The sequence below is a fragment of the Nannobrachium achirus genome (assembly GCF_963921795.1).
Source record: "Nannobrachium achirus genome assembly, chromosome: 14".
NCBI classification, from domain to species: domain Eukaryota; kingdom Metazoa; phylum Chordata; class Actinopteri; order Myctophiformes; family Myctophidae; genus Nannobrachium; species Nannobrachium achirus.
The window spans coordinates 6,168,100-6,183,591 of record NC_137821.1 but is presented as its reverse complement, the minus strand read 5'-3'; the positions used below and the strand labels follow the sequence as shown (position 1 = coordinate 6,183,591).

The following is a 15,492-nucleotide window of genomic DNA, read 5'->3' as shown; positions in this document are numbered from 1 at the left end:
AGTATTGGACTAATGTTAAATATAAACATTTTGCTGACCCTACTGTACATTAAAGGACAACCTCACCACTTTTCAACCTATCTTCATTTAATTGGTCCTCACTAATGTTCATGATAGCAAAATTCATAGAACTCCATCTAATGGGGAATCAAAACAAATAGAAACTAGGCTTTGCATTCTTGAAAAGTTGCAATGTTATAATGGAAGCCATTGTTTTCACTATAATAAAAATGTAAATATAAAAAAAAGAATAATCTTCCAAACAATGTCATTGGTAGATGGATTTCTGAACTGCCAAGTGGGTCATCATCATCATCATCATCAAAAGTGGTAATTAAGGTTTATGCAGTATAGTATAAGATGACTTAAAAGGTAACAGTATATACAATTCTGAAGTCAATTTAATTTACATTTTAAAAGAATGAATGCAGCATTTTTTCTTTTTTTAAATCATTTCAAGAGTAGCTGCCGCTGCCAGGAAGGGTTCAGAGGTCTGCAGTGTAAGCTGGGACAGGCCACCGCCATCAGCATATGTCTGCTGCTATTCTATGGTAAGTGGAGGAAGGGGTCACTGTGTCCTCACTGAAATTACACAGTATTACAAATGTAACCAAACTAGAGGTTCTGCTAGTATCTAGTAACTAGTAGCGTAGGCCCTCACATTCAGTAGGCTACACTATCGCTCTGAACACAGCACCACCAGTTCTTCAGTAAAAGATTAAAGCCAGGTACTTAGAAACATCCTCATCTTTGGTTTTGAACTGCTGTTATTCTGGTTTATCCCCAGCATCATGCCGGCACTATCCTTTTGCACATACTGTCTTTTACCCACAATCATTGTGTGTGTGTGCATGTGTGTGTTGCAGCTGTACTGGTAGCAGTGACCGTATGGAACCAGAAAGGCAGTCGTCCCTGCTGAGCACGAGAGCTGGGAGGATATCAGACAAAACATCCTCGACTACAACGTTCTGCATACAAAAGGTATTGGCATAAAATAAACAATTTCAGAATCATATAAAGTATTTGTATCATGACATTGGATGTTGGATAAGGGACACGGACCCCAAAAGGGCTGAGAAACAACACTAGATGCATTGAAATCAGATTGGAGCAATCTGTTTCCTCAATTGTAATTCTAAATGTAAACAGGATAATAAATGCACTAATTGTGCATGCACACCTGAATCACATACAAGGTTTATTTTAGTATTGATGTCAACTCAGAAATGTTAACTCAAGCCTTTTGGCCCCAGAAAGAGAAAGTGAACATTTAGAACAGTAAGACTAGGAGGTGCTGTTATTCCTAGCGTCTAGCATCCACACAAACCTACTGCTAACCATTTTCCATTTTGTATGAAAAGGGACAGACTTAACTATCTTAAATGTGACTAACTGAACCTCCCCCTTCTTCAGAACGTGTACGACAGTGTCCCCTGTGCTCCAGCCTGTCCCAGTCGTCCGGCTCATCAAGTCCTCCCATGGCTCCTAGGAGGATGTGCACCCGGCTGGCTTCTCCTGCAGCAGCTTGGGTGCCCTGTACCTCAGCATTCCCCACCATCACCACACGGCAAACAGCAGCTGCACTAATAGTGACGCTGATTACGACGCCAACAAAACTGGCCACGGCACGAGCGGGGACGTGAATGACGCCAGCTACGTGGATGTCGCCCATGCAGGACGGCAGTCCCACATCGACTTCAAGAGCTACGTGGCGCACACTGCTTCAGCAGTGTTGGGATTGGAAGTCTCATCAAAGATGATGCGCAACCAACAGTCAGTGACTTGTTCCTTCAAGAACTTCCACTGAACTTGCAGGCTCATTTTAAAAACTTGGAGGTACCCATTGCTGTTGATGAGAAGCTCTGGAAGAGTAAACACATTGTTTTGAACTCTGTCAAGTATGCGGCTGGAGCCTGTATGAGGTGGACTTGCTTTGTATTCTTCTTTTTTACTTGCACAGCACTTAAGAGATTTAAATGTTTTGAAACTGTTGTACTGATGTTAAATTTTGATTAAATGATGATTTGATTAAATTCAAAGAGTTATAACTAATCTCGTGTTCATCTTTTCCAACAAATCTGATATATTTTAAAGTGTAGTGAAACATTTATTACCCTAAGAACCACTTCTTTAGCTGGAAAACCATTTTTTAGCTGAAGAACCATTTTTTTTGCTGAAGAACCATTATTCAAAACATTTTCCAAAAGGTTCTTCAGAGAACCTTTTTTTGACATGGTTCTTTGAGGAACCAAAAATGGTTCCTCAAAGAACCATTTTTTGATGGTTCTTTGAAGCACCTTTAATGGTTCTTTATCGAACCATTCGAATAAATGGTTCTTTAAAGAACCTTGGTGAAAAAGGTTCTTTGTGGAACCAAAAATGGTTCTTCTATGGAATCACTCTGAAGAACCATTTTTGGTTCCAGTTGGAACCTTTTTTTTTCTGTGTGTACTGAGCCCTGGTGGCCGTGACCGGGGCTGTTTTTCCCGGCAAAATTACGTCATATGCATCATTCTGTACACGTGTCTCCCTACCGGCCAATCAAAGCCCAGATCATACACTGCCGAGATTTTCAGGAAGTACACTGCAGTGTTTACATTGGGCTAGGAGTTTAGCATGTAACTCCCCAACCGAGGCTCGTAGAGGGACACGAAAGACCTCTATGGATAGGTCTCGGCGAGGCGAGGCGGACGCGGTGGTGGCCCGGTCCGCGGTGGCCCGGTCCGCGGCGAAAAACGGCCGAAAAAAGCAGACGCGACCGCGTTTGCTATAACGCTACTGACCACTAGTTGAGCAACTTACACAGTATAGCTTTAAATCCGACTCCCACCTTTCTCGAGATTCATGTATGCCTACTCTTGGGCATAGACTCATCAACAAAATGTACATATTGGAAATGAATCTACCGGTATATGAACATTGGTCACTATGTAAAATCTTTTCCACATCAGTAAAACACAGGTAAAGCCATCTCTGGCCCAGAGTACTTCTGAGGAAGTCCCTCAGTTGGAAAAAACAGAACAAATGCTGGTTTGACAAGTCATACTTCCTTCTCAATTGTTCGAAAGACATGAACCGTCCATCTTTATAACAATGCTCCAAAATTTAAATGCATGCTCTAAAGCATACATGGGCAACTGGCGGCCCGGGGGCCACATGTGGCCCTCACCTTCACTTAATGCGGCCCGCAGGTTGATACCGGAATACTGATATATTATTGATTTCAGCTGTTACAATTCCAAACATAACCTGCTTTAATTCCTTCAGTCTATCTTATTAGTTTAATGACTAGTATAGTAGTATTCCAATGTATTTGTATTTAGGTTAACATGTTAACATGAGTACATAACTAAATAGGTTTGAAATTAAATCAACATTTTTGATTTCAGGATTCCAATTCAAAAATAAAAAGATTATTCAGGATTACAATTCAAAAGGAGCTAAAATAGCCGATCTACAAGCTCAAAACGCATCGCAGCGCAATGCGTTTTGAGCTTGTAGATCTGCTATTTTTTGCTTCTTTTGTATGAGATACAGGTCCATGATCAGGTTCCCTCAGCCCTATTAGTAAGAGAAAGTTAGCCTTTTGCTACATAAATCTGGGAACTAAATCTAAATCACTAGGTTTCTTCCCAAATGTGTTCATAAAGGTGTCTACTATCACCTCTGAACTTTGTCAATGTGACAAACTTTGACATACTTTGTGGGAGCCAATCAAAGTTGGGTGTATCGGGATACCCAGGGCCTGGGATTAAAGGGGGAAAAATAAAAAATGGCCAATGTGAACATATGAGGTGTGTAATTAGGATATTGTTGTGCTGCTGAATCCATTCCAACCATTAGTTATCAGTAAAAATGACTCCTTGGCCATAAAAAGGCCTAATTGGCTAAGGCTTAGCCAATCATGTCATTCAAGTTCACCTGTGTCCTGTTAGTCCCTGTTTTAAACCCTGTGTTTGAGTGTTCCTTGTCAGATTGTATCATGTTATCCTGTGTGTCATGATGTGTGCTTACCCACCCGATCTTGAATAGTTTTCATGAATTCAAACCCTACTCCAACTTTTTTATATTATGTCTCATGGACAGACAAAAGTAGCGGTGGCCTATTTTATGGCCAAGGAGTCATTTTAACTGAAAACTAATGGTTGGAATGGATTCAGCAGCCCCAAAATACCCAAATTACACACTTCATACATTCATATTGGCCATTTTTTATTTTTCCCCCTTTAATCCCAGGCCCTCGGGATACCCAATAACTTTGATTGGCTCCCACAAAGTATGTCAAGGGAGTTGGGTTTGACAAAGTTCAGAGGTGATAGTAGACACCTTTATTAACACATTTGTGAAGAAAGCTAGTGATTTAGATTTAGTTCCCAGATTGATGTAGCAATAGGCTAACTTTCCCTTACTATATGTTCCCTCAATGTTAACCACTATGCCTAACCCTAACTAACCCTAACCCTAACCCTAACCCTAACCCTAACCTCAGTGAGGGAACATAGGGTTGAGGGAACATAGGCATGACCCCTGAGATACTAGAATGACAAAGTAGGACATAGCAATATGCTATGTGGCCCTTTGGAGTGAAGGTGGAAATATAGTGGCCCTCGCCATCAACAAAGTTGCCCACCCCTGCTCTAAAGGATACTGTGGCTAATGAGTTTATTTACAAATGGAATCCTAAATCCATTGCTACCAAATCCAAAATTCTTAAGTGTAAAACAGACTTATCCCCTAAAACGCCACTAAAGAAAAATGGGCTTTTACCCATGTTTGTGGGCAATAGAATTCTGGAGAGCAGGAACCACCATTTGATGACATTTAGCCTCTCAGACCCAAAGCGTAGAATATATATTTTGTTATTATTGTTGGAAAACATTTTGTCCACAATTCCATGCTGTATTGATGTTGGTGCCATAGGAGAGATGACAGGCACGCGTTGACTAAAATTACAATAAATATAATAAACTAGACCTTATCCGTTTGAAGATATATGCTCCAAAATATGAGCAGAGTGTGGTTTATTATGGGGAAAGTAACTGTAACTGGTGTGTGCATGACAATATGTAGGAGCATCATAATGCAAAGAGCAGACAATCGAGGAGTGCATGTTATTGAGACAGACAGACAATGTGTAGAAGGATTGCTTTGCTATAATTGTGAATATAGTTGATCAGTAAAAATGAAACCAGCTGAAACCGTGACACACACGGAGACCCAAATGTCTCCATCCGGAATCAATATGGTGATACTGTACATTTATTAAATACATTTACTATTTACTAATTTCAGTCTTAGGTATGCGACAAACACAAAACAATATATATATATATATATATATATATATATATATATATATATATATATATATATATATATATATATATATATATAATTGAAATCAAGTCACCATGGCGTGAATAATCAATAGGAAAAAAAAAGTCATTTTGGGGGTGAACTGCTCCTTTAACAATCATTTAACTCTTGAGAGGTCTCAAGATGTAAAGATCTATAAGGGTCCATTTGGTTACCAAGTCTCCATCATCACCTGGAACCCCCTCAAGGACCACTGGTTGAAAACCAATGCAATATTGATTGATTAGGGTTTGCATAGGGAAAGGTACAGTCAACTAAAAAGAAAACTCAGGTTAGCCTTGCAGCTTAATTCCAAGGAGATCCTTCTCTTTAACTCATATAAAGGATGGTTTTATGTGATAACATATCTTTAACTCATATAAAGGGATGGTTTTATGTGATAACATATCTTTAACTCATTTAAAGGGATGGTTTTATGTGATAACATATCTTTATCTCATATAAAGGATGGTTTTATGTGATAACATATCTTTAACTCATTTAAAGGGATGGTTTTATGTGATAACATATCTTTAACTCATATAAAGGATGGTTTTATGTGATAACATATCTTTAACTCATTTAAAGGGATGGTTTTATGTGATAACATATCTTTATCTCATATAAAGGATGGTTTTATGTGATAACATTTCTTACCAGGCTGTGGTACGTTGTGTGGCCGTTGCCCCTGCGGTGGAGGGTTGTCCACGTTGTTATAGACCCCATCACCTTGCTGCTGAGGTGGAGGGTTGTCGATGTCGTCATAGATTGTACCATCATTCTCCTCCATCTCAATGTTTTCAAAGTGCAAAGCCACGGACATTTCTACCTTCACGACTTCTAGATTCTAAAGTGATACGATCCGCTTCTATACCTCTACGACTACAGTGGAACACACACCGGAGAAGAGTGAATCATCTCTCTTTTGTCTCTGTCTCTCTTCCCCTTTATCTGGGCGGTTCCTCCCTCCTCCCTCACGCTTAGAAACACTTTTTATTTTATGTTGCCATGGTTGTTGTTTTTTATTTTTATTATTAATTAGCAGCTAATTAAGTATTTACCCAGGAAATATGTGGTATATGCCATTATATAGTGTATTGTGCCGTACTGTGCATTACATTCATCCATTCACACACTGATGGCAGAGGAAACCATGCAAGGCACCAACCTGCTCACCGGGAGCAACTAGGGGTTCAGAGTCTTGCTCAAGGACTCTTGGACACTAACTCTGGGGGAGCCCGGGATCGAACTGTGGGAACCCTCTGTGTTCTAAGACGGCAACTCTACCCTTGAGCCACTGCCTCCCCCTATGATAACATGTTGTAGGTTAATTCTCACTATAAATGGGCAGGTGAAAACAAAGAAACTACAGTTGCTATAGTCTATCACTTCACTTTTCGGGGTTGTAACCGGTCTGGAGCAGAAACCACAACACGTCATAGTACTCAAAGGACTACAATTTGCTGAAACTATCCACCGGAAACAGTTTTAACCCCAAATAATTCCCCTGCGCTCAAGGACATACTTTTAGGGCCTACCTAATAAACTCCTTGATGCGGACATTCCCGAGGGAAGTAGGGGGGCTGGGGGCAGGTGTACAGTAACTAAGTAGATTAACTGAAAAGCTTTGGGAACTGAATGATTATATGAAACTGGCACGTGTTGTCTGTCTGTTGGTACCAAGAAATCCATCTACTATAGACTATATCTGGCTGGCTGGTGCATGTGGAGAGGCAAAGGGAAAGTGTAGTGTGCCGTTCCCGATTGTGTTACATTTAGCTAAAAAATGTCATGGCAAAAAATCATGGCACCCCATCTTTAAATACGGCTTGCATTCACTATAGCTCTGCTTGTCTTGGAACCGAAGCCTCTGATCCGCTGATGCTTAGCTGCCTCCTCCACCCAGCCTCCACCTTTTGACCAGAGTCTGGCATAGGCTCAAATACTTTAATTTTATGTCTGCTGATTCAAGCTAATAACTAGAACTGCACTCTGTCAAGGTGCCAACTTGCAGCTTGAGCACAAGGAGGCCATATACAGTACATGGCTCCATCCCTATGGGGGTTTTGACATGAGTGTTCCTAATCCTTACTAAACAGTCGTGTGAGACTTGGGTGCACACTCCTTAGAGGCCTCGGAAAAAAACCCTGCCCTGCATTTTTGCATCAGCCTAGCTTGTACAAAGGATTTCAATGTAAATAAGCCATGTGCTTTCCTGAGCGTATCCTTTTAGTTGACCTTGTACCAGTGAACTGTACTGTCATGAAACTGTACCTTTTCCTATGCAAACTTCAAATAGTGGGGGGCGTTAGGGAGATGACATGGTAATTTCGTGCTAATTAGTCTAAAAGCGCCAAGTTCACAGATGTAGCCCAGGGCATGCTCTAATGATTTAGCTAGGGCGCCCGAGTCTGCGACATTCGGGGTCACCACAGTGGCCAAATCAAGTTGGGCTCCCATCGACTTTCTATACAGGAGGAAAATACCCCCCCAAAAAGTCTGCTTTAAGTAGGATGTGAGGGGTCTAACTAGGGGTTAGTCATGATACTGAATCCATTGCAAGAACATTCCTTGGGCTATAAATGGCCCCAGAAAACGATGGTTTAGTGATGAAAAGTGATGAGTCATCACTTTTCAGAGTTTTGTGGGTGTTTTCTGGAGATGTGGCGACCCCGAAGGTCGCCGACTCGGGCGCCCTAGCTAAATCATTAGAGCATGCCCTGGGCTATATCTGTGCAACATTTGGCGCTTTTAGACTGATTAGAACGAGAAAAAAAAACCCTAAGGCCTCCGACTAACATGAACGCTCACCCATACATGCATCGTTTTCTGAGGCCATTTATAGCCCAAGGAAAGTTTTTTGTGCAAAACAAATGCTAGCAATGGATTCAGCATCATGACAAACCCCTAGTTAGACCCCTCACATCCTACTTTTTTTCTGGGTATTTTCCTCCTGTATAGAAAGTCAATGGGAGCCGAACTTGATTTGGCCACTGTGGCGACACCGAAGGTCGACGACTCGGGCGCCCTAGCTAAATCATTAGAGCATGCCCTGAGCTACATCTGTGCAAAATGTGTCTTTTAGATAACCTGACTTACGCCAGTGGTGGCAGTAGTGCCTAGGCTACCGCCCTACTTTACCATCTGAGATCTCTCGGGGGGAGTTGATAACGCTCGTAAAGTCCCGGGCCGGACGAATCAGCGGCAGCTACGGGCGGGCTCTGAGCGGCTCTGAGCCAATAGAGTCTGATTGCAGACCACGTGGATGCAGACAGGCCAATATGAGTGGTTGGAGTTGGCACTCCCAGACTCTGATAGAGAGACGGCCACATCCAATCACCTGCTTAAGAATTTGAAAAAATGGCCCGCCCCTTACATCGGGTCTGCCTGAGAGATTCCAGATGAGGGTAAGCAGAGCGGTATGCAGCTAGGCATACGCACTGCTGCCATTATCTGGCGCAGTCAGGTTATCTTTTAGAGTGATTAGCACGAAATATCCCTAACGCCCCCAACTCAAATAAATACTTCAATCAATCAAAGGATAGAGCCATCAGGAGGCCGATTTCAGTAAAACCCAAAATCCTACAGATTTTTATACAAACATCACGCAAATCGGTACACATTATCTCTGTATTCATGTGATCAACAAAAAATTAGGACAATATTAGTTGCCGGAATGGTTAAAATGGAGTTTAAAGTTACTATTGGTTTATGTGGGAAGGGGTTAGCCTCGTTAAAAAACCAAACCGCACAACACCACCCCCTGGTGGTAGTGGTGGTAGTGTGTGATACAGGCTGGCACCACCAGGTTATAGGAAAGGGGTGTCATCAATATTAAAATTTAATCTAAATACTGGATCAAAAACAAAAGCCTGAGTGGACATTAAAATGACCCCAGACGTGTTTTAAAGTGAAATACTCCTTTAAGAGTAATTATAAATGAAATGTGAGAAAGGCTTCGCTACTTGTTGGATAGAAGGTGTTTTATCTGCACCTGGAAAACAAAAATCATTCTTTTCTACACTTCCTGCTGTGTTCATCTGCACACACCAGTGGTTCTCACTCTTCTACATGTCAACGACCCCCACATTAATATGATTTATCATCTGAAAATACACATGAGCTGTGTTGTTAAAACCATTCACATTAATATGATTTATCATCTGAAAACACACATGAGCTGTGATGTTAAAACCATTCACATTAATATGATTTATCATCTGAAAATACACATGAGCTGTGATGTTAAAACCATTCACATTAATATGATTTATCATCTGAAAATAAACATGAGCTGTGTTGTTAAAACCATTCACATTAATATGATTTATCATCTGAAAATACACATGAGCTGTGTTGTTAAAACCATTCACATTAATATGATTTATCATCTGAAAACACACATGAGCTGTGTTGTTAAAACCATTCACCTTAATATGATTTATCATCTGAAAACACACTTGCGTTGTGTTGTTAAAACCATTCACATTAATATGATTTATCATCTGAAAATACACATGAGCTGTGTTGTTAAAACCATTCACATTAATATGATTTATCATCTGAAAATACACATGAGCTGTGTTGTTAAAACCATTCACATTAACTCTCCTACCGCCAGATGTTGTTATTTATTATTGGGTTTTGTGCCAGCAAAAGCACCTTACCTTTGCGATGTTATAGACAAAGATGTACTATTTTTTTTTTTTCATTATTATTTTTTAATTTTCTCCTTAGAGGTGTACCGTGGCTATATGAGCAGTAGAGGGCAGCCTCATGCAAGAATTAATGTGAAAATGGTCTCAGTGGCTCCTGCTCGTCAAGGCCGCTCAGTCGCTACAGAGCAATAGATTCAGAGGAAATCACATGGAACTGTTTTGTTACTCCATTGATGCTAACGTCCAGTGGATTTTTGAGGATACTTTTACGGGAGCTGTTTCAACGGTATACACCCGCGCGACCCCTCATCAGTTTACAGACATCAAACCAAGGTACAAAAGAACAAGCCAAAGAACGTACAATTGGCGTCGAGCTTCTGTCAAAAATGGGGCGAACGGGAACGTTCAAAGCGTGGAAAGAGTTAATATGATTTATCATCTGAAAATACACATGAGCTGTGTTGTTAAAACCATTCACATTCATATGATTTTGTTGATTTATTGACGATAAACTATTATTTTGAGTGGTCCCCAGTTATGTATTTTTATTTTATTATTATTATTATTATTATTATTTTTTTGGGGGGGGGGGGGGGGGGGGGGGGGGCATGCAGTTCAAACACTTTATTTTAAGTTCAAATGTGTGTGTGTGTGTGTGTGTGTGTGTGTGTGTGCGTGCGTGCGTGCGTGCGTGCGTGCGTGCGTGCGTGCGTGCGTGTGTGTGTGTTTGGGGGGGGGGGTCATGTCCTGAACAGGTAGAGAACCCTTGGTCTGCAGTACAGAACGTCTACAGTGGGAAGAGCAGGAAGCCACTGAAAGTAGTGTAGTGGTAACCACTGTCATATACTTGAAAACTGCCCCCCCAAGTGACCACATTCACTTTGTCTCTGGCATTGAGAGACAGAATCACTGCTCCACTCATGGTGCTGTCCTCTCCCTTCCGTTCCCAGGTGCTGACTTGAAGCTGACCGTTCTTCATCAGATGGGCCCCAGAGTTGTAAGAAGTGCTGCCGCTGTGCGTGGTGAAGGTGAACAGGTACGCCCCCTTGTGGCTAGCAGTGAAGTAACCTGAGACAACATGGAATCATTAGAGCCTGTCTGTTCTATGTCTGAATGATGAATTGAGTGCAATAATAATGGACCACCATGGAAACAAGATCCACAGGGGGCACCGTCAAATATTTTTATTTCTCTTCTCTCTCCATTAACTGATGGAGATTAATTAGTTTTAATCCTATTCCTGATCCAGTAATTTGATGACAGTCTCCTATTGATCGATGACCCGTCATCAAATTATTGACTTATGAATGTGACAAAATAAATTAATAATAATAATAATAATCTCCATGAATAAGCCATTTTTGGGGTGAACTACTCCTCTAACCACTGGATCCCTATTCTGGGGGGGGGGGGGGGGGGGGGGCTGCCTCATCCGCCTCTCAGCTAAGGGGGCACAAGTGCCGCGCTGTGAGCTTGTATATCTGCTATTTCTCAATAGCTTAAAGTTATACCATGTAACTTTTTTTATAAAACAAATCTTAAAATTGTCCTAACTGTTAAATCGCTAAAGTTTTAGAACACCCTCTCCGTTATTTTCAGCTTCTGAAGCCTTCTCTTTATATATTTTCTATGAGCCGTGAGGGGGGTAGAATTTCGCGGCAAAATGACGTAATCTGCATCATCTGTATACGTTGTGTATACGTTGGCCAATCACATCGCAGATCATACACACATGATACACTACCGGCCAATAACAGACTCTTCAGGAAGTAGCCTTCCTCAGCAACCAGTGTTTACGATGGTGAAGGATTCTTAACCTCTTAATCCCCAAATCCTGCTCAGAAAATTACGTTCTACCCCTCCATGGATCCGTATCGGTCGCGGTGGTTTGCGGCACCGCTCTGGTGGTCCGCGGCGGTGGTCCGCGGTGACTCCGGGCGAAAAACGTCCGAAAAACTACCGAAAAAAGCAATATCGCGACTGACCACTAGTTTAGCAACTTACACAGTATAGCTTTAAGTATAAAATAATTAAGGCCCCTCCACCTTGGGCCCGAGTAAAGCAGTCCCCCCTCCCCTTGTGACGCCCCTGTCAGTACCTGTGGCAGGGTTGTAGGCGTTGCCGTTGTTGATGAGGACCCTCTTGAACACAAGGGTTTGGGATGCAGCAGGTCCAAGGCGCACATAACTCCTATCTACCAACGATGCTGAAAAGGCCACTTTGGGAACAACTGAGAACCAAAGAGAAAGAAAGCAGGGAGAAAACATTACAATTCATCATTATTTCACTGCATTTCCTTTGATATTTGAGGTTAACCATGAATCACTTCAACCAATCAATACCATGCAATTTGTGTGCGTGCGTGTGTGGTGCTTGCGTGCGTGTTTGTGTGTGTGTGACATGCAGACAGACAGACAGACAGACAGACAGACAGACAGACAGACAGACAGACAGACAGACAGAGAGTGTATCCGTCAGTCCGTCTGTGTACAAATAATATCCAGCACATTTAGACCTGGACATTGTCCTGTCATAGCGCCACCAGGAGGCTAATTTTCAATCTTTTTACTCCTACAGGTTCTGTCCACATCGCCAGTGGTGGAAAAAAGTACTCAAATGTTCTACTTAAGTTCATGTCAAGTAAAAGTCTGCTATTCAGAATTCACTTGAGTAAAAGTACAAAAGTATTAGTATGAAAATTTACTTAAAGTACCAAAAGTAGAAATTAATGTCACTTTTCACAAGTTTTCAAAAGTATGAAATCTTTTGAAAATAGTAGGGTGGACTCAGGTAATGTGGGCCGCTTTTTGGTAAATCGCCTGGGAAACTAAGAAAAAGCAGTGCAGAACGCTGAATGTATTTTTTATAGTTAATATAGACTGTCCTTAATATATTTGTGTTAAATGTATGTAGGAAAATTAGATGGTTATTTTTTTTTTAAATGTTTAAGCTTAAAATGTCACACATTTTCAAGATTAACACTTTTCAGGTTTTTTAGGCCACCTGATCAGCTAAAATGGGCCACTTTAGGGTTGACCCCATTAATTCCTAGCTCTTTAAAATTTAACAGCCAATGACTGCACATGTTTCTTGCCACAACTGTACTTGACACAAAACAATCAAAATTTGAGTGCTTTGGTTGTTTTGGTGGGAAGAGCAATGTCTCAAAACTAGCCTGCAGAGGAGAATTGCATTGTCCAAACATATCTAATTTGTCAGTTATAAGTTTGACAAGTGAATAAAAAACAAATGCACATCGATAAAAAATATATATAATATATATGTAGACGGCCTTAACCAGAAACAATGCTTATATTTTGCATATCTAGTGTATTTTTATATTAAATCATATTTTTGTCAGTGGCCCATCTTACCCTAACCCTAATAAGGTAATGTGAGCCACTCATCTGCTATAATGAGCCAAAGCAAATCAAAGCAAAACAGTCAAACAAGATTTGGAGGTCAATTTAATTTCATTCATTGAATTTAATTTCAATAATGGTACCGTTGGAACCGGCTCGCCGCCCCGCACACGATGGTGCCATTGAGGACCCCCGCGGACCCCCAGGGCCGGCGCCAGGCCCCAAAAACCGGGCCTGGGGAGCTCCGGGGACCCCCAGGGACCCCCAGGGCCGGCGCCAGGCCCCCAAAAGCGGGCCTTTGCACCACTCTGGCCGGCCAGGGACCACCAGGGACCACCAGCGGGGGTCCAGGGAGGTCCCTGCCCGGCCTCCGAGCACTGCCGCCCGGGGACCACCTCCGGGGACCCCCAGGGACCCCCAGGGCCGGCTCCAGGCCCCCAAAACAGGGCCTGGGGATGGCCAGGGACCACCAGGCACCACCAGGCACCACCAGGGACCACCACCAGAGGTCCCTGGCGGGCCTCCGAGCACTGCCGCCCGAGGACCACCTCCAGGGACCCCCAGGGACCCCCAGGGCCGGCTCCAGGCCCCCAAAACAGGGCCTGGGGACGGCCAGGGACCACCAGGGACCACCAGGGACCACCACCGGAGGTCCCTGGCGGGCCTCCGAGCACTGCCGCCCGGGGACCACCTCCAGGGACCCCCAGGGACCCCCAGGGCCGGCTCCAGGCCCCCAAAACAGGGCCTGGGGACGGCCAGGGATCACCAGGCACCACCAGGGACCACCACCGGAGGTCCCTGGCGGGCCTCCGAGCACTGCCGCCCGAGGACCACCTCCAGGGACCCCCAGGGACCCCCAGGGCCGGCTCCAGGCCCCCAAAACAGGGCCTGGGGACGGCCAGGGACCACCAGGGACCACCAGGGACCACCACCGGAGGTCCCTGGCGGGCCTCCGAGCACTGCCGCCCGGGGACCACCTCCAGGGACCCCCAGGGACCCCCAGGGCCGGCTCCAGGCCCCCAAAACAGGGCCTGGGGACGGCCAGGGACCACCAGGCACCACCAGGGACCACCACCGGAGGTCCCTGGCAGGCCTCCGAGCACTGCCGCCCGGGGACCACCTCCAGGGACCCCCAGGGCCGGCTCCAGGCCCCCAAAACAGGGCCTGGGGACGGCCAGGGACCACCAGGCACCACCAGGGACCACCACCGGAGGTCCCTGGCGGGCCTCCGAGCACTGCCGCCCGGGGACCACCTCCAGGGACCCCCAGGGCCGGCTCCAGGCCCCCAAAACAGGGCCTGGGGACGGCCAGGGACCACCAGGCACCACCAGGGACCACCACCGGAGGTCCCTGGCGGGCCTCCGAGCACTGCCGCCCGAGGACCACCTCCAGGGACCCCCAGGGCCGGCTCCAGGCCCCCAAAACAGGGCCTGGGGACGGCCAGGGACCACCAGGCACCACCAGGGACCACCACCGGAGGTCCCTGGCGGGCCTCCGAGCACTGCCGCCCGGGGACCACCTCCAGGGACCCCCAGGGCCGGCTCCAGGCCCCCAAAACAGGGCCTGGGGACGGCCAGGGACCACCAGGGACCACCAGGGACCACCAGGGACCACCACCAGAGGTCCCTGGCGGGCCTCCGAGCACTGCCGCCCGGGGACCACCTCCAGGGACCCCCAGGGACCCCCAGGGCTCATTTCTGAAGGTGGCCCACCTAAGCTAACACAAAACATAATGCTAATGAAGGTGGCCCACCTAAGCTGGCCCAGCTAAGCTTTCACCACAATTGACTATGGTAATGTGAGCCACTTACAAAAACGTCATTATTTATGAAAAATGATTTCATTAAGCAAAATATCAACATCATGCCTGGTAAAGGACATCTTAACACACATTTTGCACCAGTTTTTATAAATGTGCATTTGTTTTCATTGATGTAGTATCCTTAGCAATCTCAAGTTAAAACTTTGGCGGAGGCGGCGGAGCTGGAGGAAAACGTCCCCGGGTCTTCATCGCCAAGATGCACCGGTATCAAGACAGAGAGCTGATTCTACGTTTGAGCAGGGAGAAAGGCCAGCTGGAATACAACGGTTCCAGAATTCACATCTTCCCGGACTAT

The 15,492-nt window shown here is 44.5% G+C and overlaps 1 long non-coding RNA gene across 1 annotated transcript; it reads left to right on the top strand.

Annotated features, from left to right (window-relative positions):
* The first annotated feature begins 325 nt into the window (after positions 1-325).
* On the top strand, positions 326-1,557 carry LOC308298451. Its single transcript, XR_013962716.1, has 3 exons — positions 326-551; positions 867-981; positions 1,414-1,557. It is a non-coding gene; the product is annotated as an uncharacterized lncRNA (long non-coding RNA).
* Positions 1,558-15,492: the final 13,935 nt, after the last annotated feature.